This window comes from Nesoenas mayeri (genome assembly GCF_963082525.1).
Source record: "Nesoenas mayeri genome assembly, chromosome: 11".
Lineage (NCBI taxonomy): Eukaryota > Metazoa > Chordata > Aves > Columbiformes > Columbidae > Nesoenas > Nesoenas mayeri.
In genome coordinates this window covers 9165711-9188363 of record NC_137563.1, presented here as the reverse complement: position 1 = coordinate 9188363, position 22653 = coordinate 9165711, and the positions used below count along the sequence as shown (strand labels likewise).

Here is a 22653-nt window from a genome sequence, read left to right as displayed (position 1 = left end):
ACTGGTGGGAGCAATAGACTTGTCCGATGTAAAGCATTTGAAACTTGAATTATGTGGTCTCTGAAACTGGTATCCCTGAAAATCTAGACAAGTGTCTTATATTTTTATTGTCACATCATTTATTTGAGGAACATTGTCCTTTCTGATAGCAAGCCAGAGCTTTCAGGTACTCTTGGTATGCCACACATAGCTTGTGTGTGACATGAAGATAAGGGCCGTGTGTAGTGTGGCCTTATGTTCCCCACACCTGCTTTGAGTGATGGTAGTAATAGGAAAATGTATTTAATGCGGTACTTAAACCCCAGCCCTGGTGCCAGGTTGCGGCAGTAATAATTTTAAATGCTCATTGATCTTAAAATATGTCTGCTTTCTGAAGCTGTCCTAACTGGCAGTCTGGCTGGCCTTTCCCCACGGGATGAAATCATGTTCATGCAAGACCATTTGCCAAACTCAGTTGTCATTTCCTGCTATTCCACTATTCCTTGTGTATCACAATGGGAGATATTGTCTTCCTCTTTTTCCTTAAGTTACGGGATGACTTTTGCCCAATGCATCACTCTTTCTATTGTTGTAGAGGATTGAATAAAAGCTATCTACATTTGAACTCGTGATTCATAAAAGCTCTGCTGTTGTTCACAGAATCTTTTCTGTTATTTTCCTTTCAAACCAGCCTTTTTGAATAATGAAAATACTTCAGTGTCATTTAGGGTCGCCCATTTCTTCTCTGCTTAGATTTTGAGAGTCAGGCTCTAATTTGAGGTCAGGCCTGGATTGTGAATTTATGCTGGCATAGATATTTTGGCTGTGGGTATGATAAAGTGAGATGTACCACTGACATTGCTGTGCTGGAAAAGGCCCCTGATATGGACATAGTAATTATCGAACACTTGTATATTTTTCTTTTATGTTTTATTTTGTTTAGGAGATAGACAAATAATTGAGTTGACAAATCCAGAATTTTTTTTCCCTTATTTATGCAAGAAAATCCATACGACTGCCTTTAGTAGTTGAAGTTGGTATTTTCCAGCAACATTTCTGCCCATTTCGTGGTTGTATGGAAAACAATAAATATTAGGAACTCAGTTCTGATGTTCACAGGTTCAGAGGTATTAGCAGTCGGCCCACTGAATCAATATAATTTCCATGAGGAAAACCCGATGTGAACATGAATCTTAAAGCCTCAATTGATTACAATCCTGAATGTCCCTTTTCTTCGGGACTATATCTTCTCCGAGTTATTCTGTAAGCACCCTCTTTTTTTACATCTAAGCTCTGTGAAAAAGAGAGTTAAATGTGCAGAAGTATGAATTCCTGATATGTCATAGTTACAGCTGGTAGCACTTCCATGGTTTAACAGCATGATTCCAGTTGTTATTGATGAAGTCTGGGTTTGAGCCATAATACCTCAGCTTTTTTCAATTACATTAGGTTAGAACTTTGTGTGAAACATGCCAGTCCAGATGTGCATTCTGTGTGTAATAGGACAGGGATAGCGTGTTTACACAGATGTATTTTTATTTATCTGTGAGTTTGGTGTGGCTTTATTTTTGTAAGTGTAACACTGCTAAAGATGCATTTTAGGAAAAACAGAGGTGGAACCTGTTTGCTGGAACTTTCAGTTTGGTTGTGCTGACGTTAGAGGTGATAAATGCCAGTATGGGATCCTTTCAATATGCATTTGCTTTTCTAGATTTGAAGACATTTTAAGTAATGTGGTTTCATCTAAGTATTTTTCCAAAAAGAGCTAAATAATTAAATGAATTTTTCAATCCCTTTGCCTATTTTTTTTTTCTATTTCATAAATTGCAGATTACTTTTAAGTTTTGGAAAATAACACATGACATATAGACCCAGTCGTACAAGGTTCTGAGGGCCTTCAGAGCTCATTAAAGTGAGTAGAAATTAAAGGTGTTTGACATTTTTCAAAGTTAGCCTTGTCTAGTCTCTGCCTTTGCTCACCTATGTTCTGCTAAATAGATGTGTGTACTTAAAGCATTTTTCCTTCCCTTTTCTGAAATCAATAGTAAAATGTGATAGTGGGAATGGGATGGGTATTGCGATAGCATCCTGCATTTGGGATGCCTAACGTTTGGTCTGCCCTCCATCCGAGTGAGAGAATTTGCAGTAATGACATGTATAGCTACAGCTGAACTCATCTATTTAATCTGTTTGGTATCTTAACTGGCAATGGGATTAGGATTATTTATTTCCCTTCTGCCTTCATTTATCGATTCCACGGCAGAAAAGTTTTTACAGAGAGAAACTTCTTGTCTTCTGAAGTCTTTCTTGCCATTTGAATTGTGAACAGAAAAGTAATATATAAATGGCATTTTTGTACTGAAACATAGAAACCTGTTAACACCAGTGCATTTTTTTTCATCCTTTATGTTCCAAAACTGATTGCTCTGTTAGTAATGGTGAAAAGCAATGCAGTGGAGAAGAACTTTGTTTTCCTTCATGCTGTACAGCGTGTGGTTAAGAGCTGTCTTGCCGCGTTGGACAGGTATTGTACCACGGCGTTTGCCCACGAACTCCATTGCCACCACATGTTGTCATGATACCGAAGTTTCGCTTATGCTAAAATTTGGGGTTTTGACGTGTACTTGCTCAATGAAGTTCAGGACGTGAGAGTCAGGTTCTGCATGTACTCGCGGGAACGTGCCAGAGACCTCTTCCTTCCTCGGGAAGGTTAAACAAATATGGTTGCCTGATGATAACCACATGCATCGAGCTGTTCAAGCTCAATGGATGGAATGGAGAAGAACTGATGTTAAGTGCTGCTGTTTAACACAGAGCTCCCACTCCTGTGAGAGGGTAATGGAAACCACTTTTGTTCTCTGTGCACAATTTAGAAGGGCAAAAAAATTATCCTTAGGTACTAGGCGCATATTGGGGCAGTGGCAGTCTACAGGAGAAGAGAGAACAATTTATGTTATATGAATTCTTAGTCTTTTTATGTTGTGACTTCAGAGGGACTGATAAGGAAAACGTCAGATGCTTTTGAAGCGGTAGATAAGACATGCACTTAACTGATAAGAGACAGAAGATGAAGTGATTTGTGGGGGGTCACAAAACACACCTATGTTAAGAATAAATCTTAGGAGTTCTGGTCTCAGTTGCCTGGTTTAATTACAAGAAGATTCCCTCCTAAGTATTGACATGATAGACAGTCTTTTTGTGTTGCTGCACATTATGTTTGTTTCATATTGCAAAGTGTTTTCTGATTAAAAAAAAAAAAAAAAGGAAAATACTTCTTGGACAAGAAAGTCCCCTCATAATAGTGTCAGAAACACTTAGAATCTGCTGAAGTTTTTTCTTTATTGTGAAATATATTGGCATGAAAATAAAGCCAACAGTAAAGCCAGTAAATGAAACCAGTACTGCTATTGCAAACATTAGAAATGGCAAAACCGAATAAATAATAATGACACTTGAAATTTAGAAATATTAGGTTCTTTTTATCTATCTTGTTTCTGCACCACTAGAACTCACACATACTTTTTGTACAAACGTACAAAGATGCACAGTCCAGATACAAATCCTGTGGTGACTGATGGCTCTTCTGTAAACATACAATTCCTAAATGGATATGTGTGGTATCATTCTCTGTGTTTGTAGAACACGAAAAAGTAGTTGTAGGATAAATGATTAATTCACTTCAGACGTAACACTTTTCATGCTTCATCTGCAGTGAGGTTGATGTATTTTCCTTTACAGTCTGGCTGCATTCTAAATTCCCTTACAGATTTCTGAAATGGGCTTTTCAACAAGTAAGTCTTCCCTGGGAGTACCAGCAATACCTTAATGCATCTTAATCAACCCAGTGGTGTGTCTAGTCTGAAAAAAGTGCATCAGCAGCTTGTTGGCTTAAGGAAACAGCATTAATAAGATACATATGAATGCAGGAATAGAAAATTCTTCAAAATTAAAGCAAATCTCTTGTTTATTAAATTGTGTATTGGGATCATGCTCAAAAAAGACTTAAGTATGTTGGCAATGAATACCAATTTGAAACTTAAATGAGTATTTAAAACAAATTACAGAAACAGAGTTGATTGTCCCAAGTTATAACTGATTTATTAGATAATGGCAAAATATGAAAACTAATATGTAGATACTAAAATGACTAGTCTAGTGAAAAAGATCTTGAAGAATATAACAACGATTTGAATTGCTATAGTATTATATTAATAAGACAAGTCTGTGGTTATGTATATTCCCATTAAAATATTTCTGTTATGGCACAGCGTTTAGCTGCAGAGGATATAGACGGATCACGAAAAAGCATTTTCAGAATATCTGATTAGACTGAAGTATGTAATTTACCTTCGGGCATTACAGCCGTCTGTAGTTTCACTTGTGGAATTTCACATACAAGTGTGTGCGCCATGTGTTTTCTGTTGTATTGAGAATAAATTCTTTTGCCCCTGGAAAAATATTTCCTGCTTACTTTAGCTAATAGAATGAAATTCTTGCTGAATCTGTAATGATGGGGGTCTATCTCTAATCTACAAAAATTAATTTCTAGTTGAAGGTAGAATATTGTCTTCAGTTTTGTGATTGCATTTGTTATTTGTCTGCCTGATGCAGAACACAAGCATGTTTATCAGCTTTATCTGGATTCCCACATATTGATCATTTTGGATCATAACTGAAGTGAACTTTGTCTGACTTCTACCTCTCAAGAAAGATATTTGTCCACTTCACAAAACCACCGTAAAATTCAGCTCTATATTCGTGAGAAATCAGGGGTGGAATAGCAGTGGGTTTAGAAAAAGCTGAATTAAGGGATCAAGACTGAAACAGGGGCCTTGGTTTATGCCTTATTGTCAGAGTTGTGCGATTTTTAGGCTGAGCTACCTGTGGGTACTGGAGGGTAGTATCTCACAAAGATGACTGAGATATCTGGGCAGGGCCTGCTTGTCTGTATAGCTGGTTTTAGCTGTAGCTTTTCACTTCAAAAATCAGATTCTTAGTGCAAATTGATGACATATCACTAGAGTGAGAGATGTGCTTACAAATCCTCGCTTGAGAATGTGGCCCAGACTGCTCCATGGAAACAAAAGAGAGGAGAAAGAGAAGCAGTGTTAGTTTTTTGCTTTAAAATCCCATCTTATGCTCGAAATGGAAATATGCCCATTCAGATTTCTCATTTATTTATCTCTAGATGAGATTTTTTTTTCAGTGGAATTGCATCCACGTCCTCCTCCTTGGCCCTGAATGCCATTGACTTGTAAAAGACAAAGTCTGGTACCTGTCTGTAAACCCTTCCCTGTCGCTGCTGCCGTAGAATCCGCCCAGGTGGTGTCTTTACCTTGTTTACCAGCTTCGGCTACTGGAGATGGCAGCGAATGTCAGGAATCCCTCTGGCGCGGGAGGCCTCCCGTTCTGAATTCACCCTCCTTATGGTTTATGGTCCCTCCTCTGTGGCTGCAGCAAGGGGCCCCCTTTTTATGACTCACCCCTCTGCTCTCCCTCTCCTCCCCCGGCTGGTCAGTAACCCTTTGTGCACATCGCCCATTTTAAAGAACTCACTGGGCCTGGAGCAAATTGGCTGCCACAACGTGCTATTTGTTGCTGCTAGGTAAGATCAAATCCAAATGAAATCCTGTAATTCAAATTAAGTTAAAAGACTGTCCTTGGAACTTGGTGTTTTTTATATCTCAAGTTGCTGATAGGGGCCTCAGACTGAAGCACTCACGGGAGAATTGCGCTGCTTTTCTTTTAAAGCAAAGTTAACAAATAGTTTTGCAATTGATTTTGGAACATTTATAACATCCCGTTAGCCAGCAATAATTATTGTTGTAGTCAAATGCCTAATAACAATAGTTACAGTTAGGTTTTTGCGGGTTGTTTGTTTTGTTTTTTACTATATACAAAAAAGCATAAAAGGGACATATACAGGAGGGCGAATATATTTTCTTCACTTTGTACTGTGGAAAACTGGGAAACATATTAGTTATTGTAAAAAATAAAAATATAACAAACACTGCTGATTTTTCTCCTGCCTATGGCAGCTGAGCAGCGTTACTAGTATGTGCATGTGTGTGCAAGCTTTGGGGGGATGTTCACAAAAGCTGGGTTTAGCAAAACTGACTTCTGGAGGACACTCCAGGGTATCTAAGGTTAGACTTCTGCTCCATAGTGTCACTAGAGGAACCTCATTCTCGATCTACCCCTTTTCCCCCCCTATCCATAGAAACCGGAACAGATTTGTTTTCTTCAAGAAGAAATTTTGTATTTATCCTTTGAGTGCTCCTGACTCATTTGGGGGTTTTCAGAGTATTACACAGGAAAGACAAGTTAACTAGAAGTCCAAAGGAGGGGTTTTTTTAGAGAACAAAAATTACTTCCATGGAAATCTATATTTACAGAAAGTTGATTAGAAGTTTTCTCTAATGCCTCCTTATTTAATATGTGACATTATTTCATCCTTCAAATGGTCACTGTTACTTTAGAAAACGAGCATATTATATACTAGAACATTAGTGTAACTTTGAAGGTACTAGTTGTTTTGTTCAGTGAGGAGAAAGCAAGATCGTGGTTATTAAGTTGCTTTGGCTTAACAATGGCAGGATATAGCCTTATGAGCAGCATCTCGTGAATAGTGTTTATTTGCATGGCCATTAGTTTTCTTTATGCTAACCTTAAACCTTACATGCTGCTCTTTTGCAAAGAATTAATTTACTGGTAGATTTAATTCAGTAAATTACTGAAGTTTTTAATAACCATCTTTAATTTCTTCTTTCCCTTATATGGCTTCTTTGCTCGGTGGTGTCACACGGTGCGCTGGGCCAGGCTGCTGCTGCAGAAAACTGCTGCTGCTGAGTACTGGCTGGGATTTTATAATGTGACTCAACTTGCCAATGTTGCAATGCTGTTTTCTCTCCCATTTTGTTACATACAATCATACTATGAAAACCATTTACAGAGCAGCTTCTGTTCAACATTCTGAGTACACAGCTTTGCTCTCAAGCTTCAGGATGTATGCTGTTTGCCGGCAAAGGGCAGGGAAATAATGTTTAAAGCATTTTAAGCAGTGCTGGGTGGTGGTGAATTATCAATTGTAGTTTCTTACCCTTTTGCAGAGGAATCAGATACTGATCGCTGCCAGAGGGAGGGTGGTGGCTCCATGAGTGAATAGTCTGACCTGGTACAGCAAGTCCCATACTCCTGTTTTTACATGGAAAGCTATAATTTCCAATATGATACTTTTATGATTCATTGTTTCTCAATCTTAATACAGACAGTTCTTGCAATGGCCCTTGTAAAACTGTTCATTGTCTCAGCGGTTTACTTTGCACTTACTATCAGTGCTGTTATTTTGAGTGAAACTTGGGTCATGGCAGCTGCCATGTGAGAGCAAATTATGATTAAAAATGGAGGATTTAAACCTAAGATTCCACCTGTAGCAGATTTTGTCCTCAGTTTGGGCCTTCCAAGAGTGTAGCTACAGCTGCAGGTGTAGCTTGTTGATTGAAAGCCCCTTAAATTGAAATGATTCCTTCCTGTGTAGGAGACTGGCACTTTACTATTCAGACTGCTAAACCATTTCTTCTGGTGTTCCTTATCTTGAGCTGATGATGAGCCACCGATGAGTCTGGTCTGTTGTATCAGGAAGGGGTTGCTGGGTTCCTCATGAGCACCAGGCTGGACTCTGCACAGGCAGCAGATGTATGTAATTTTTGTTTGCATACAGTTAGCAAATACCTTACATGAATGCCCTTCAGCATTGAGTCACGTGGATTACAAGTTATGTTGCATAAAAGAGGATGGTTACTATTTTGGTAATCATAACTCCTGTGTCGGTAAATATTTTAATATTTTTTTTGCTTTTATGTCATTGTTGTGAAAGTGCCCAGTTGAAGTTACCCAAAAAAGAGGAGAAAACTAATGATATACAAGAGATCATGGACTGACCCATACAGGGGCAGTCTTCCAAGAAAGAGCGGAAGCTTTGGAATTATTTTCCTGTTATATTTTTGGAAAGTACTAAAACTCGGTCTGTGTTTTGAAGCAGTTTTTTTTTGCTCTTCCAGCTTTAAAGCAATTTACTTATACCTGGAGAAATTTGGGACTGTGCTTCTTGAATTGAAAGGAGACAAATGTGATTTGATGCTGTCATGGTTCTACTTTGTAAAATTGCATGTTGAGAGGTAAATAACATATAGAAAGGTTTTTACCAGCCTCACTATTTTACACTAGGATTATACCAAATGTGAACAGTAACGGCCCAGCTATACCAAGCAGCTGCTGGGGGAACCGAGGTTTTAAAACTCCTGTTTCTTAGTTCATTTGAAAAACTGAAAATATCTTGTGTTTTATTTTAACTACAGGTTGCCTTGACTTGGTAGATACGTTAGCAGGAGATCCAGAGGTTCTGCAAATAGATGCTGAAACATTCTATGGAAAACTCCTGAAGAAATCATCGTCCACTCCTGCTGGTTTTTCAATCCCTGGAGGAGAAGAGGTAGTAGGTTGATGTTTTTCATACTGCAAGTTAGATACTTGTGAACTAATTTGTTGGTTGTGCTCATAGTCTGTCTTTGCATAGGGGTAAACTGGTGTGGCCGGATTACAAATCTCTTAAGATCAGCAGATTCTGCATTATTTCAAATAGTTTGCATGCTGCAAATGAGAGATAAGCTTAAGCTACAAGCCTGAAACCCTCTGAGTGTGGGTGAGGGTTTGAAGTACTGAGCTGAACTTTGCATCTTTACCTGCCTTCCTACAGGTCCACATCAAAAGTGAATTTGAGAGACATTTATGCTGTGGTGCAGCTCTGTATTCTGCCTCTGCTGTGCAGTTTACAGAGGTATTGTGATATAGTTTGTCTTTTGTTTCCATCCTTTCCAATACTTCTGTGTGTAATGTTGAATATGGGCTCTCCCAAAGCAATTCTGATCAGATGTGATTGACAGATGCCATAAATACTGTAGGTGCCAATGCTCTATGGTCCATTCCTGAGCCACCTGGGGAACGTGTTGGAGATGTGTGAGCAGGCCTATTAAAAATCGTGACTTGAGTTAACCTAGTAAACCTGTCAGTCTGGGCATTTTCTAGATCATAAAAGGTGTACTGGGCTAACCGTTCCTGTACTATCAAACCAGGAAGAGGATTAGTTGAAATAAATGTTTGGAACATGGTGGCTTTTCTACTATTTAGTAAAGTAACATGCAGTAGTTTCTAGAAAAATGCTGTTTCAGGTGGGCAGCTTCATCTTTGAGCCGTGAAATGTGACTACCTTTAAATACTCTTTGAATGCCCTCTAGTGGACCGTGTAGGGTTAAGTACAAACAAACCTGAAAATGCAAAGATCTCCAGTTCAGGGCTTCTGTGTTGTTACCTCAGCCTTTCGTGCCTGGTTGTACTTTTAGAGGCTCATTTGCTGTTCCACTGAAGGTGGACTTCTGGCTTTTGATTCAGAACTATCCTGATATTGTGGCTTCTCATCAGACCTTAAATCTATCACATGACTGATTTGGGTCTCATAGCAACACATTTCTCTTTGCATTCATTTAATTCCAGTCTAGTCTAATCTGCAGTCAGACAGCTAGTCAAGGTCATAAGTAATGGTAATGTTCTTGCTATATTTTTTCCTTATACTCTGTAATAAATAGCTCAAAGAATGTTGATATTTTGTAATTAAAAATAAATTAAGTGTAAAGCCCCCATCCCCAGTGAACATCTGAGTGAATGATCTCTATTATATACCTACAATCTGAAGGATGAGGATTTTGGTGTTTGAATAATGGCTGCAGTTACCAGGCTCTGTGCCTTTGATTTAAAGCAGGTTTCAGGTGGCAGGACTGGCAACCATGAATAATTAATTAGCAAGTGTTAAGTGGCTGTCAGCCCACTTGCTTGGGTCACGGGAGTTCTTTTTCGTATGGCATAGTCTTTGGTCAAGCATTCGGTACACAAATAGCACGGATTATTGCAGGTCAGGATGGAAGCGCACTGGCAGCGTTTGTACGCAGAAACATCAGCTCACACCGATGTTGCTAGCACCTCTGAAAGTGCACATTATCTTATAAAACAAAATAACAATTGTAGCAGTATTGCAAATAATACTGGCCTTTTCACTATAATAATGCTCCCAGGTGCCACAATGACATCGATGCTGTTGTATTTGAAGCACGCAAAGAACAACTGAATACCCAGAACATACTGAGATTTTGAGAAGTTCTTGAATACAGATTTCAGGCAGTTGTCAGTTTTTTTCCAGGAGTCCAGTTTTTGCAGAGATGATCTCAGGATTCTGGCACTCATAAACTGGTGAATACTGGTTTCAACTTAAAGTTGTTATCTTGAATAATCCATATTCATACTACTCCTTTCATGCACTAAGAAATATTAAATGTATCACATGACTGATTTGAGTTTCATAGCAAACTGACAAATGGGTGCAATTAGAGGGAGAGGCACACCCACACATACACAATGGACCAGATTTTTGAAAGTACAGTACATAGTGTGCTAAATTATGCATGCTCTTTGCCTGTACCTAAACTTACATGAGAGCATTTGCAATATTCATATGGAAATTGTCATCTCTATGCATATAGAGCTGTTTGAGCACAGTAATTTCGTGTTTATGTGTCACGTAATTTAGAAGTTTAGTCTAAGACTGAGAGCTGCATTTTGATTTTAGCTTTGCCTGCAACATAACCACCTTGTGCCAATTATCTACCCTCCCTGTGCCTCACAGATAAACTGCCCAGGCGCTACCCTAATGCTTTGATACTCCCTGTACCCTGAGGCTTAATTCATTGTTTGCAAAACACCACAAGTACCCAGCTGGACGATGCTGTAAGAAGTGCAAGTTGTATTTATTTTTATTTGATGTGTCTGGTCTTTCATAACACCATTTGTCTACATGTAGCAGTGTTTAGAGTCAGGTTATGTACTAATTGTAAGTCGGCATTAAGTTCTTCACTAACTTCGGTAGCTCGATTTCTTTTAAATTAGCGTTATGTACTGATTATATTAGAAAACTGTGTATTTCAGTGTCTTGAAATTCAGGATTGAGAGGTTGTTGTGTTAAGCTTGTACAACGTGTGTTACTAAAACCTAAGTGCATGTAATACAAGAAATACTCCTTGGGAGCTTTGCAGTACAAACAGCTATGAGGCTTGTTTGTTTTTTAGGTTAAACTTGAAGATTCCTGTGTGTGTTTTGTTTTTGTCTACTGAAATAATCCTACTTGCAAAATGTTGCTGTTAATTGGTCTAAATGATAAAGATATTAGAATTGGTCAAAACATCTTGAAATTTGAGTAGCTAGACTTTCTTTACTTTTAAGATGGCCTGCTGGTTTATGTATTTAAGTATTTGGGGTTTTGTTTTGAATATGAAATGCGTTCAGTTTACCTGTCAGGGTTTTGTGTCAGTGGGCTACTGACTGAAGGGAAGATTGACAATCAGGGCTTTTAAGATCTGTGCATAGCTCTGCTGGTAGCTGACAAATCACCTCGGGTCAATCTGTTATTCTTTCTAAGTTTGTTCAATGGGGTAGTATTTTTCTAATTCAAGATGATGTGAAATGTAATGCATTATAGATTGGATAGAATACTCAAATCCTTAAACAAGAGCCAATACATACATGAAATTGTGTTACATCTTACTGATTCTTATTCATATTATTTTTGCTTTATGATGTCGTCTTCTGTCCTAAGTTTACTTGCCTCCTATTTCCATTACTGGTGTGTGAGGGGTAAATTTGGAGTGAGCCCGTGCTCAGGAATTGAGTTAGATCTGATTTACTTGGCAGCACTCCTGAGATATTCTTTAACCTCCACCATATTTGCCTTGCTCACTGCTGGTAGTGCTGGTGTTGTCCTGTTACAGCCCAACAGGGTTACACTCCGGTTGCGTTACAGTCAGTAGAAGTCAGCGTGTGCTTACTGGTGTTTTTGTTTCATAAATCACTGCTTGGAGTATCAACAGGTTATTAAGATTTGGTCGATAATTGTATCTAAGTTTTATCTTCCTGCTATCGGGCTCACAGTATCTTCAGACACAGCCTTATTTCTTCCTAGTTACTCTCTTAGACAGGTGTTTTTTACTATGGAATGTGAAAAAATGCAATTATAAAATAAGTAATGAGTCTTGATACCACTGTCATTAACAGGAAACTTGACTCCATGTTGCGTAGTGCCCAAAGCACAGGTTGCGACCTACCTAGTTTAAATGAGGATGTTTGGAGCTGTTGTGAAGCAACTGGCTATAAAACCTTTGGAACACTTACAACAAAGACATGAACCTGTGCACTGCCTTACTGTGTCACTTGGAGAAGGGAATGCAGAACACATGAAGCCTCTTAAACTGTCAGCTTCCAAATGTGGCAGCAAACTAATGATATCTGTGATTGAAAACATAGATTTTTTTTTTTTAAGTATCAGCTGTATATTATGCCCGAAAGGCTTTTATAGCCAATATTCTTAATGATACAAAAAAGGCAAGGCAAAGAAGTTTATCACTCTATGTTCAGTTCTAAATTGTGTCGGCTAATGGTCTTATGCTCCTAGAACAGGTACTATTAGTGGTCATTGTTCAGTCCAAACCTTGTAACCAATAGATATTTTCATAAGAACAAAAAGCAGCTTAAAATTATCTGTGGCTAGAGGTGAGTTCTGCAAAGTTTTCCGGCTCCTTTTACATACACTTTCAACGGGATGTTCGCTAGTGGGTTGTAATTCACATAGTTGAAGGTAGGAGACCTTTCCAAGTTACGAGTGTAGTTACAAGACTTTCCAGTCCCTCTAAAACTATTGGTCTAGAATTACTTTCCTGACATTATATACTCCATTAACATTTTTCTGAAGAGAGATAGGCACTGGTGTGATAATAAAGGAGAGAAGCATCTACAGAGTTGTGCATACCTGCTGACTCGTTTTCAAAGGAATGTAGTTGAAAACAGCATTAGAGTAGCTTAGGCTGCACATGTGGGATCTGTAACAACTACCATGCAAAAATAAAGAATTATTAAATAAACGCAGGTGCAAGCAGGGCGTTTAGCACAACTCTTCAGTTAGAAGAGCTAATAGTATTAGGAACAAGTATTAATGAGATACATATACACAAGTAAAAAATGGTTTCCCACAGGAACAAGTCAAACAAGTCCATATTAGAGCCTAAATTATATGATAGCTATCTACATTAAAAGCTTAAACCTACCAGAATAAACACCTTAATATATTATAAACAGCAGACAGCCTGACTACAGTGACCCCCTTGCAAATCTTCAGATTGAGTCACCAGCCCATAGTCAGAGAAATAGTCTCACAGAGGTCAGTAAGTCTAGTTATTTAAGTGAGGCCCACATCATCCGGCTTTTAGTATTTCCTTTTGAAAGTGTGATTTAAAGGATTTTACTGGAGGTTGTTTCTGGATTTTTATGCTTATAAACATGTGGCCAGCCCTCCTACACACATCAGATTTGACTGATGTGATTTTTTTTTTCTTTAGATGAGTTTTGGTAAGTTTTAATTCTCTAAAGTCAGCTGGGGTGTGTGTATATACGTGTGCATACATATGGGTATATACATTTGAAGTAGTTTGTCCAAATATTTTTCCTACAGTTCAGCAGGTTTGGAATTGTCAGCAGCCTGTGTTAATGTGGCAAGTCCATCTGGATTGCTTACCTAGATGACCTTTTGTTCTGACCAGTGAACATATCAGATTGTTTCAAAACCAATTCCTTCAGAGAAGAGCAATATTTATTAACTCAGACATTGTTTCTTAAGGACATGGGCAGAAAGGTAAAACATCAAAGAGGTTGCATTATATTTTTTTTCCTGTCTTGAGCTTTACACTTTGCTTGTGAATTTGAGTTTCATCCACGTGGGAGAGGCAAAGGGTCTTGCTGTAGCCGATCTCTTCTCTTTCTCATGTGCTGCGTTTTAGTTTTACTTCACACCAGGACTGCTCTTAGAAGCAAATTTCCTGGTTGTCCTCACATACTGTGCTTTGGACCACACACCTGGGCTGTACCTTAATCTCAATGAGGAAGCTATATACCTTGTGTATTTTACATTCATATGTGATGGGATTTCCTTTTTCAGCTTCATGTGTGTTTACAGCTATAATGGCTAAGTATTGCGTAGATAAAATGATGTATATAATACTTATGAAATACTATCCACTGTAATAGACTTATTTTCCCACAGTTCACAAGGAAAATATAATCTATCTAATCATTTATGTCAATGTGATAATTTATGTTTAACATTGTAGTAATTCAAAATTAGGCTCTGGAAAAAAATTAATTTAGCAGCCTAGATACAAGTTTGCCTGTGAAGAGCTTTGAAGTTTGATGGCGTTTAATTCTTGAACATGGGTTAAAGAGGGATTGATTCCAACAGCGAAATTTATGTCTGATCATCTTGATCAGATGGGTTGTCCAGAAGTGATGTGTAGCTCGTGGTCTGAAATGACCTGCATATTTCAAAGAGAAAATGAATGTGTTAGCTTTTCTATAGGACTTGGTCTTGGTTGGGAGCATTTTTAATCTATTTTTGATGGACTGAGTGTTCTGTTCTGTTAGTATATCTGTACAGATATTTTTATGAGAGTGTAAATTGTGTTGTAAGGGCTTACCGAGCATAGCATGGGTGATTAACATCTTCATAAAACTAAATAAACATACCCTATTTTGGCATTTTCTGTATGCTGTGTGTAATAATTTACAATAACTGTTAGATGCCGTGGGACATTTATCACAAGACATTCGCAACATATCACTGAGTAAAACTCAGACTGTAGAAGTGTAATTGGTTGCAGGAAAGGTATCTATCTTAGATACTTGAATGGCTGCCACTGCTGCGGCATCTGCATGCCTCCCAAACTGATGTATTTATTTTGATATGACTCTTAGGAGAGAGAAAGAAAAACTCTTATTCCATTTTAAAGATAGGGAACTGGGAGACACAGCTATTCAGGGTAAGTCAGCATTGCGGAACACAGTTTAATGCAGGATCTCTGAGCTTGCTCCATTAGCAGAGCTGATCTAGGCTCATTTGGATGGGACTGCTTGTTGGGTTAATTTACCATTCTCCTTCCAAAGTGGAAACTTGGCAGAAGCAGCCTCTGTAAGTGTGCTGTCAATCTGAAATACTGCCAGAATAAAGGTAAAGAGCATTTTACCTAAGATGAAGAACTGGTACATTTTTATAGATTAGAATCATAGAATCATTGCAGTTGGATCCTTCAGGATCATCGAGAACAACCATAGCCTAACTCTAGCACTAAACTGTCCCTGAGAACCTTGTCTAAATGCCTTTTAAACATCTCCAGGGATGGTGACTCCACCACTGCCCTGGACAGCCTGTTCCATTAAACAAACTCAAATTACATCTCTCATATGTTGCCTTTAATTTCATCTGTGACTGAGGGATGCTTTTCAGCAATTCAGATGAAGGCTCAGGAAAAAGAAGTACCAAGCTGGACGTTGCTTTAATTTTTCTCCTTTACTCTGTGTGTAGATTCCTGATGTGCACATTTCATTCAAATAGCTGCACACCAGTGTGCGAACATTTGGCCAGTATAGCCTAGAAAGTAAAAATATAATCCAGACCTGGTTTGGGAAGGAATCCATGTTTGCCTAGCAAAAGGAGGCATTTCATAATTACAATTGCATTATGCTTAGTGCCTAATTTGCTTCAGCATTTTTCAGTACTATATTCTGAATACCCACAGTGGTATGGAATCGCGTGCTTCACAAACTCTCGATTCCTTGCAACACTCTGAATATGTTTGTCTGACTGCAAGTGATCAAAGCACTGAGGTTCAGCAAGCGAGTGCCTACAGGACAAGCCACCCAGCTGAGTGTGTGTGTACTCCCTTAATCGTGAACTGAAATGTATTGGAATTAATCCACTTCATCTACTCTTGCAATTGCAAGATCAAGCACATTAAGTCTTGCAATTGCAAGATCATTGTAATCATGTGCATCATGATTCACAGGGTGCATGTGATGTGTGCAACTTACTATTGGCAAAAACTTGATCTCTTATGATCAGGTGAACATAGCTGAATGTCTTGGAAAGAACAAGGCTGGGAAAGGAGAGTGAAGGAACATGTGGTCTCACAAAACATATTTGGATTTGAAATAGTGTTCCTCAAAGTTTATTATAAAATGAAAATGAGAATATGGGGAAGCATGGTTGGATTTAACTGCAGACCAGATGTTGACTTGAAAAATGATAACAAAAAGCAAAGTACATATGTTCGTGTGAAATCTGGAGAAATGTTTTTCCTCCAAGGAAAGCATCCATATAGATAAGGTTGCTCAAGTAATGCGATGTGACAGTTGCTATGTCAACTAGTGTTCCTTTCTACACATTTTAATTATTGAACAGCACAGTAAATGTTGTATAGAAGTAGCTGCTTAGCACATGGTTGTGCATCTTCTTATTTTCCTCGAAACTTTTTAAAACTTTTCTGACCTTTGTTACGTGTCTTGTACGTGTCTGAACTATGTGCCAGACCTCTGTGCAGCTCTCGTTAAAGTTAGAATTCGACCTGTCATGTTCCCTTTGACTCAGCGCCCTTTGCAGCCGCGTTTTTCGTGGATGTGCAGTGGAGCAGTGGCTGCTGCGTTTGAAAGAAGAGTGAAGGGATTGAGGGAACAGATTGAATCCATCACAGAAAGAGTATGAAACTCCCATGCAAGTAAGTGCGTAATAGTTAATGAATCGAATCTGGTGCTATAAACTGGCATCTGCCTTTGTGTGCAATACTTGCCTCATTGTTAACCCAGAAAGTGTAATGCTTTTTGGCACATGCTGTAATAATTTATTTGAAATGTAAGTTAGCTAAGTGGAATCTCCAGCCTTAAAGCCAGCGAGAGCTGGTAGAGGCTTAAGCAAAAAGGGAAACCAACCTGAGTTCATCAGTGACATTTGTGTAACCTGAGGCCAGAACAGGTAAATGATGAATCCTGGTAGAGCTATTTGACTTCCTTGTGTGTAAATTTGTCTATAACTGGTAGATGATTTTCAACTTTCTTGTTTGTCCCAGGCTGGGTAGCACAGAAAAGCAGTGGGCAGTGCGTTCTCTGAGGAGTCGAGAGGCGGGAACTCTATGCTGTTCTTTGCAGCATACTTCCTATATGATATTTTATCTTTTTGTCTAAAACTGGGTATGCTATCTACTTTATTCAAAGATAGTAAAGATATTGATGTTCTTGAGCACTCCTGAAGTTGTGGCCATGTACTTTCTTTAGGTGGATGTTACCACTATATGCATAGTAGAAGTTATTTTTTCTGAAATGCTTGCTGCTTGATGTATTGGTTGTAAATGATGAAATTTCTGGCTTTATTCTAAAACCTAATCAAACCCCTTCAAATCTATTCTGTATCCTTTGAAATGACCACGTTAAAACTTTTACTTCTGCACTTGCTTAGGAGCAATTCCAGTGTCACTGTTGCTGCTTCAGTCTTTCTCGTCAGACTAATGGCAGTCAGTTGGTTCTGTAGATAAATGTGTACGAGTAGGGTTTAAATACGTATTTCTGCTATGTGAAAAATTCAGGAAGGATCGGAAGAAGTGGGGTGTAAGTTCTGCGTAGCAACTGCACGAGGGAAAGTGTATCTTTGTGTGCATATATCTGTCCTTCATTGGTAGAAACCTCTCTGCATGCATTTGAACTTCTATGAATACCTGTCCACGCAGAGATTTAGGAGTCTGTTTTCCAAAGGTACAGATATAGTGAAATCAAATCACATAGGCAGCTGAAAAACTTTGATAAAACCAATATGAAAACTTTTGTGTTTGACTTGCATGGGTACAAATATGTGCATATATATGTATGTAGACAGGGGAAGGTCTGAAAGAAACTTCAAAAACACAACCTTTAGCTAGGTAGCTCTCTCTGTCCCAAATAAAACTAAAACTTACTGAACAGATATTGTGCAGGAAGTGCTTTATTCATATGGCACACAGCTTGTCACAACAAAGTCACATCAATTCCAGAGAAAAATTACCTTCACTTGATGCCTCATGCGGTACTGAAAATTGGATATCAAGGGACGTGGAGGTGAAATTGAAATGCAGTTGTTCTGCTGTCTCAGAGCAGATCAAACTGGAGACAGCTGGAGGGAGAAACAGATCTGAGGCTGCTTGTGGAAAGGTTCAGAACCACTTTAGTGTTTACTTGCAGGAACTGTGTTCCTCTGTTATTTTCTTTTTGTAGTTTTGGCAGTTTATGTGAACTAGTGTTGGTGGCCTGTTGAAGGTGTAGTAAAGATGGCTGATCCTTCTAGGGATGGGCGAATTTCAGTAAGGATGCTATTTTCAACAGTCACCTTTACCCTGGAAGTTCCCAGCCAGAACAATCCTATGGAATTATCTCTGGTCTCCTGTAGCTCGTGCTTTATAACCTGTGGGATCTGGGCTACGTGGCTCACCAAGTACTTCACGTCTCCCATTGCACAGTGACATGCCCATTAACCCTCTCAAAACGATTTTCTGCATGCAGTTTATGATTCATCTGTGGGATTTATTAAGTGTTTATTTCTACTTTACCCTCACTGCCAACTAAAGGAATAATCAGATAAACTGAATTACTGCATTAGCAATAACTCTTCACATTAGTGTTGCTTGACCGGCTGTCTGATGGGAGGTGTTACTGCCCTTGGGAACAATGTCATCTCTAGCTACTTATGATTTTTTTTTTTCCTTAGATAATGTTTATATTGTGTTCATTTTATGAAACTGTTGTTACTTAATAGGTTCTGTATCTGTAATTTTTTTTCCAAATAAACTATCTTAGTAGGCTACAACTACTTTTTCGTAATTTGAGCGATTTGGGTAGCATATTGCCTTTTTTTCATCAAAGAAGTCAGATACCTACCACATGTGAGCTTTGTATTGCTGTTAAGTCAGTTCCGTGTCCTACGCAACTCTCTGTGTCCAGCTTTGGTCATAATGGTTCTGGTCCTCTATCATCTTTCACTAATATCTGCCATACACAGAGTTTAGTTATTCAGAGTACTAAATAGGCTTTTTGTGGGTGACTGAACTGGAGGGATTTTGAGATACAAATCCTTGCAAGATAGAACTTGAGGCAGAAACACAGACTTTTCAGGCTTTCAGGCATCTGCTGTATCAACAGAGAATGAAAAAAATCTGAAAAGAGAAATCTCACCCCTTCTTGCTGAGAGGCACTTTGCTATCATTTGTGGAAACTCTTATTTTCTTTTTCATAATTCATATAAAGCTTGTTGGCACCACTTTCTACCTTGGTGACCAGTATGATCTTGTTCCTTTATATTCCTCCATCTTCCTCTCCGGTTGTTTGGCTACTGAGCAGCACAGCATAAAAACTAATTGTTCATGTTACACCTATATTGTAAGACTGTAGTTGTTCTCTGTTTTTTGTAGTGTCCACCTGAGTAAGGTCCTGGCCCAGTGAAGTTCTTTGCAGTAGGGGAGGGGTGACCAGGATAACACAGGGAATCCCATCTTTTTTTCGCTTTTGGGAAGGATTAGATGCCTTGATCCTGTTTCTAGTTCTGTGACTTGTTCGCTAGGGCTGCAATCAAGACTCTTTTTTTCCAGCTGCTTTAGAATTCCTCCTTGTGACAACAGGAGATATGTCAAGCTTTACAAATTGTAACTAAATTATTCTATGCCTTCTGGATAGAGGGTGGAACACCGAGAAAAACTGTTTTTGTTATTCTGTCTGAACCAATTCATGAGTTATTTTCCTCAAATTAGGTGTACATATTCCTGGACCTCCTCCTTCCCAACCCCTTTTAATTTTGAAGCCTTTTATGAAAAGCAAAATACTATTCTCTGCTTCATTATTCTTTGCTCTGTTTTTGTTTGTTCTCTGAGGTCCAGAATTTGAAGAAAGGGTTGTCCTCTTTGTTCTGAACTACATTATTTTTGGAACACTGGAAGGGAGTTCAGCTGATGATGCATTCCTTCTACCTCATTCTGCCACCGAGTGTGCCAAGATACTGTGGAGAAATGGCAAGGCCGTTGCCTATTTCTTGATCAAGAGGAAAGGTAAGGTCATTTTAGAGAGACGTATCCATTGGTTCCTAATAGCTAGAAATGTAATCCTTTTGTTTAACTTTCAGTGGAAATAATCCTGGCTCTCATTTACATTTTTATATCAAATCTCTGGCAGAATGAATCTGGGGAACAAACCTTCCCAGAATTTGGAAGCCGTCCATATTACTTTCATTTAAACGCGATGGCTCCAAACTCTATTTTCACTTACACTGAATGAGCTGAGATACTGGTTTATTCCAATAAACTGCACTTTAATGCAGCCAAGTAGAAGGTCGTATATCTAGGAACAAAGAATGTGGGGCCCGCCCACAGAATGAAGGGCAACATCCTGGGGAGAATGTGATCTGAGGAAAGGAGAACAGTTCACATTGGAAAACCAGCGTGTCAGGAGCAGTGGGTGGTGAGAAGTGGCAATAAATACCCTGGGGTGCACGTGGAGAAGTGGCTGCGTTGTGTAGAGGGAGGTGTATATGGGACCTGGGATGCTTTGTCCGGTTGTGATACAGTTTAAAGGACGACAGTTAAGTGATTTCATCATTAATTGATTAACTAGCATGGAAAAGGGACAATGTATTTTATTCTTCAGGGATACTTGCACCAGTATGAGCTTTGGTGAAGGTCTTCTATTAAACAGAGAGTTTTGATTAATGTAGATACATTGCTAGTAACCAGTCTAGAGCAGAAATGGCTTTATTAGAATAACTCCAGGTATACAGTTGAGCACGTACCCCTGTTTAGGAACTGGTTACCAGTCTATGTTTAAGATTCATGGGTGTCATCTTGATACCAGCAGCTTAAACATAGAGAAATTGGTATCTTTGGAGGTAAATGTGTAGTTCAAGTCAGCAATCAGTAGCTGTCTATCGAAAAGAGGAGAATAAGAAACAGCTTGGGAGTCGCACAGTGGATTGCATTGGAGTCCAGAGGATGGGCTGAAGGTGCCTTCTCTGACACAGTCCCAAAGGCAAGCAGGAAAAAAACATATATTCTGCACTTCTGCTGCCTTGAGATGTGCAAAATCCTTATTCACACTGAGCTGTAGCTTGTACAGCCCGGTGCTGGTACAGTGCTGCTGTGCCATCAGTGATGGATTGTGTCTCAGCCTGTGGTAGAGGGATCTTGTACATATCTGTCAGTACGCTGATGAACTTGTTTGTAATTGGCAAACACTTCAATTGCCAAGATACATTTTCTTTTAAGTCCATAAATATTTCTGAGCAAAGCTTTTGGAAAGAAACGCTTCTATGGGCTGTAATGATTCATGCTTCAGTAAAATGAATTTGCACAGTAGTCTGTTATGGGTGGAGTATTAGCCAAGTTGAAACTGTTTCTGAGTAAGTTGAGAGTCACAGTTTGGTTTTAAACCAGGTCCACATAAAACACAAATTCTTCAAGTCCAGCTTTGTCAGCATCTGTCTTTTGTTGCCAGTGGTTTTTTTTTTTCTCTGGGCAGCTATATTTGTTAGTTTTTGGCCTGTGTCACAAATCACTGCAATCTTTTGCCAAAGCCTTTTCGGGAAGCTTGAAACTTGTTGTTTGTGTCACTTTTTGCTATTTGCTGTATGTATTTAGAAAATAATTCTTCTTTCTGAACTTGTTTGGTTTCAATTTCGTACCAGCCATGTTCTAGCTTATCTTATTCTCACTGCTTTCTAGAAGAGCCATGGATTTATTAAGCCCAAAACAGACTAAAATAAATACCTTCTCTTAGAAGTTGTCGTTCACATGGTTGCTTTACATTTTTTTTAACTTTTTTTTTTTAAATCATAATAAAAGTTCTTTTTCCTTTACTGTCCTGGTCAGAACATTTAGTAGGAGCAGCTTTAAGTACAGGACTTTATATTGTGCTGGACCTCTGTTACAGCTTCTGGTCATAGGAAGAAATTATTTTCCTCTATGCCCACCACGTGATTCTGGTTCCCTTTATTTCCATATTGTGCAATTACCTGACCATTCTTTATAGTTTTATTTTCTTCACTAGGTAATTGGGACTTTCACACTGATCTTGTATTCAACTCTATTTCTCATCTGTGAATTATCTACAGTACAATAAAAACCATGCTTCAGTGGAACCAGATAAGCCAGAACAGATCTGTGGAGCGTGGCTATTTCAGATATAAGTCATTTGGGTGAATCCTAGAAATGATCACCAAGGAAGAGAGAGTCTCTTCTATCTTTGCTACTGATTTAGTTGGCATGATGACACACACCAATTTTGCCATTTTTTAGTGATTCCAATTAACTGTCTTGACAATATTGTAAAGTCATTTCCATTTGCTGGTTCCTAGGAGGCCGGTACAAAGTGAACGTGGTTATTTTGGTCGAGTTCCACACATCCATCCATCTTACGAACGCCCTTAACCAGATTGTATTGACAGTCAGCTGAAGAGGGACAGGTGGCCTTGAGCACCTGCCTTGCTCACAGGCATCGTAACTGCAAGTCAAGGTATTGAGACAATTTGGCAACTACCAACACTGGCCATCCTGCACCTGTTGTGTAGATAAACAGAAGACTTGTTCTTCAAGGCTATCACTTTTCGTGAGCATTAGACACCTTTATTGAAACAAAATTTATTCATGACTACACAGATCATCACCCCAGCCTCTCTGGTATGTGCCTATTCCTGTC

At 38.8% G+C, this 22653-nt stretch overlaps 1 pseudogene across 1 annotated transcript in view; it reads left to right on the top strand.

Annotated features, from left to right (window-relative positions):
- LOC308044673 (protein FAM169B-like) overlaps positions 1-22653 on the top strand; it is a 36677-nt pseudogene that overhangs the window by 4287 nt on the left and 9737 nt on the right. Inside the window, exons 2-5 of the transcript in view lie at positions 8337-8470; positions 11151-11256; positions 18196-18281; positions 19842-20015. The product of the transcript in view is annotated as a protein FAM169B-like (transcript). The remainder of the gene's footprint in view (positions 1-8336; positions 8471-11150; positions 11257-18195; positions 18282-19841; positions 20016-22653) is intronic.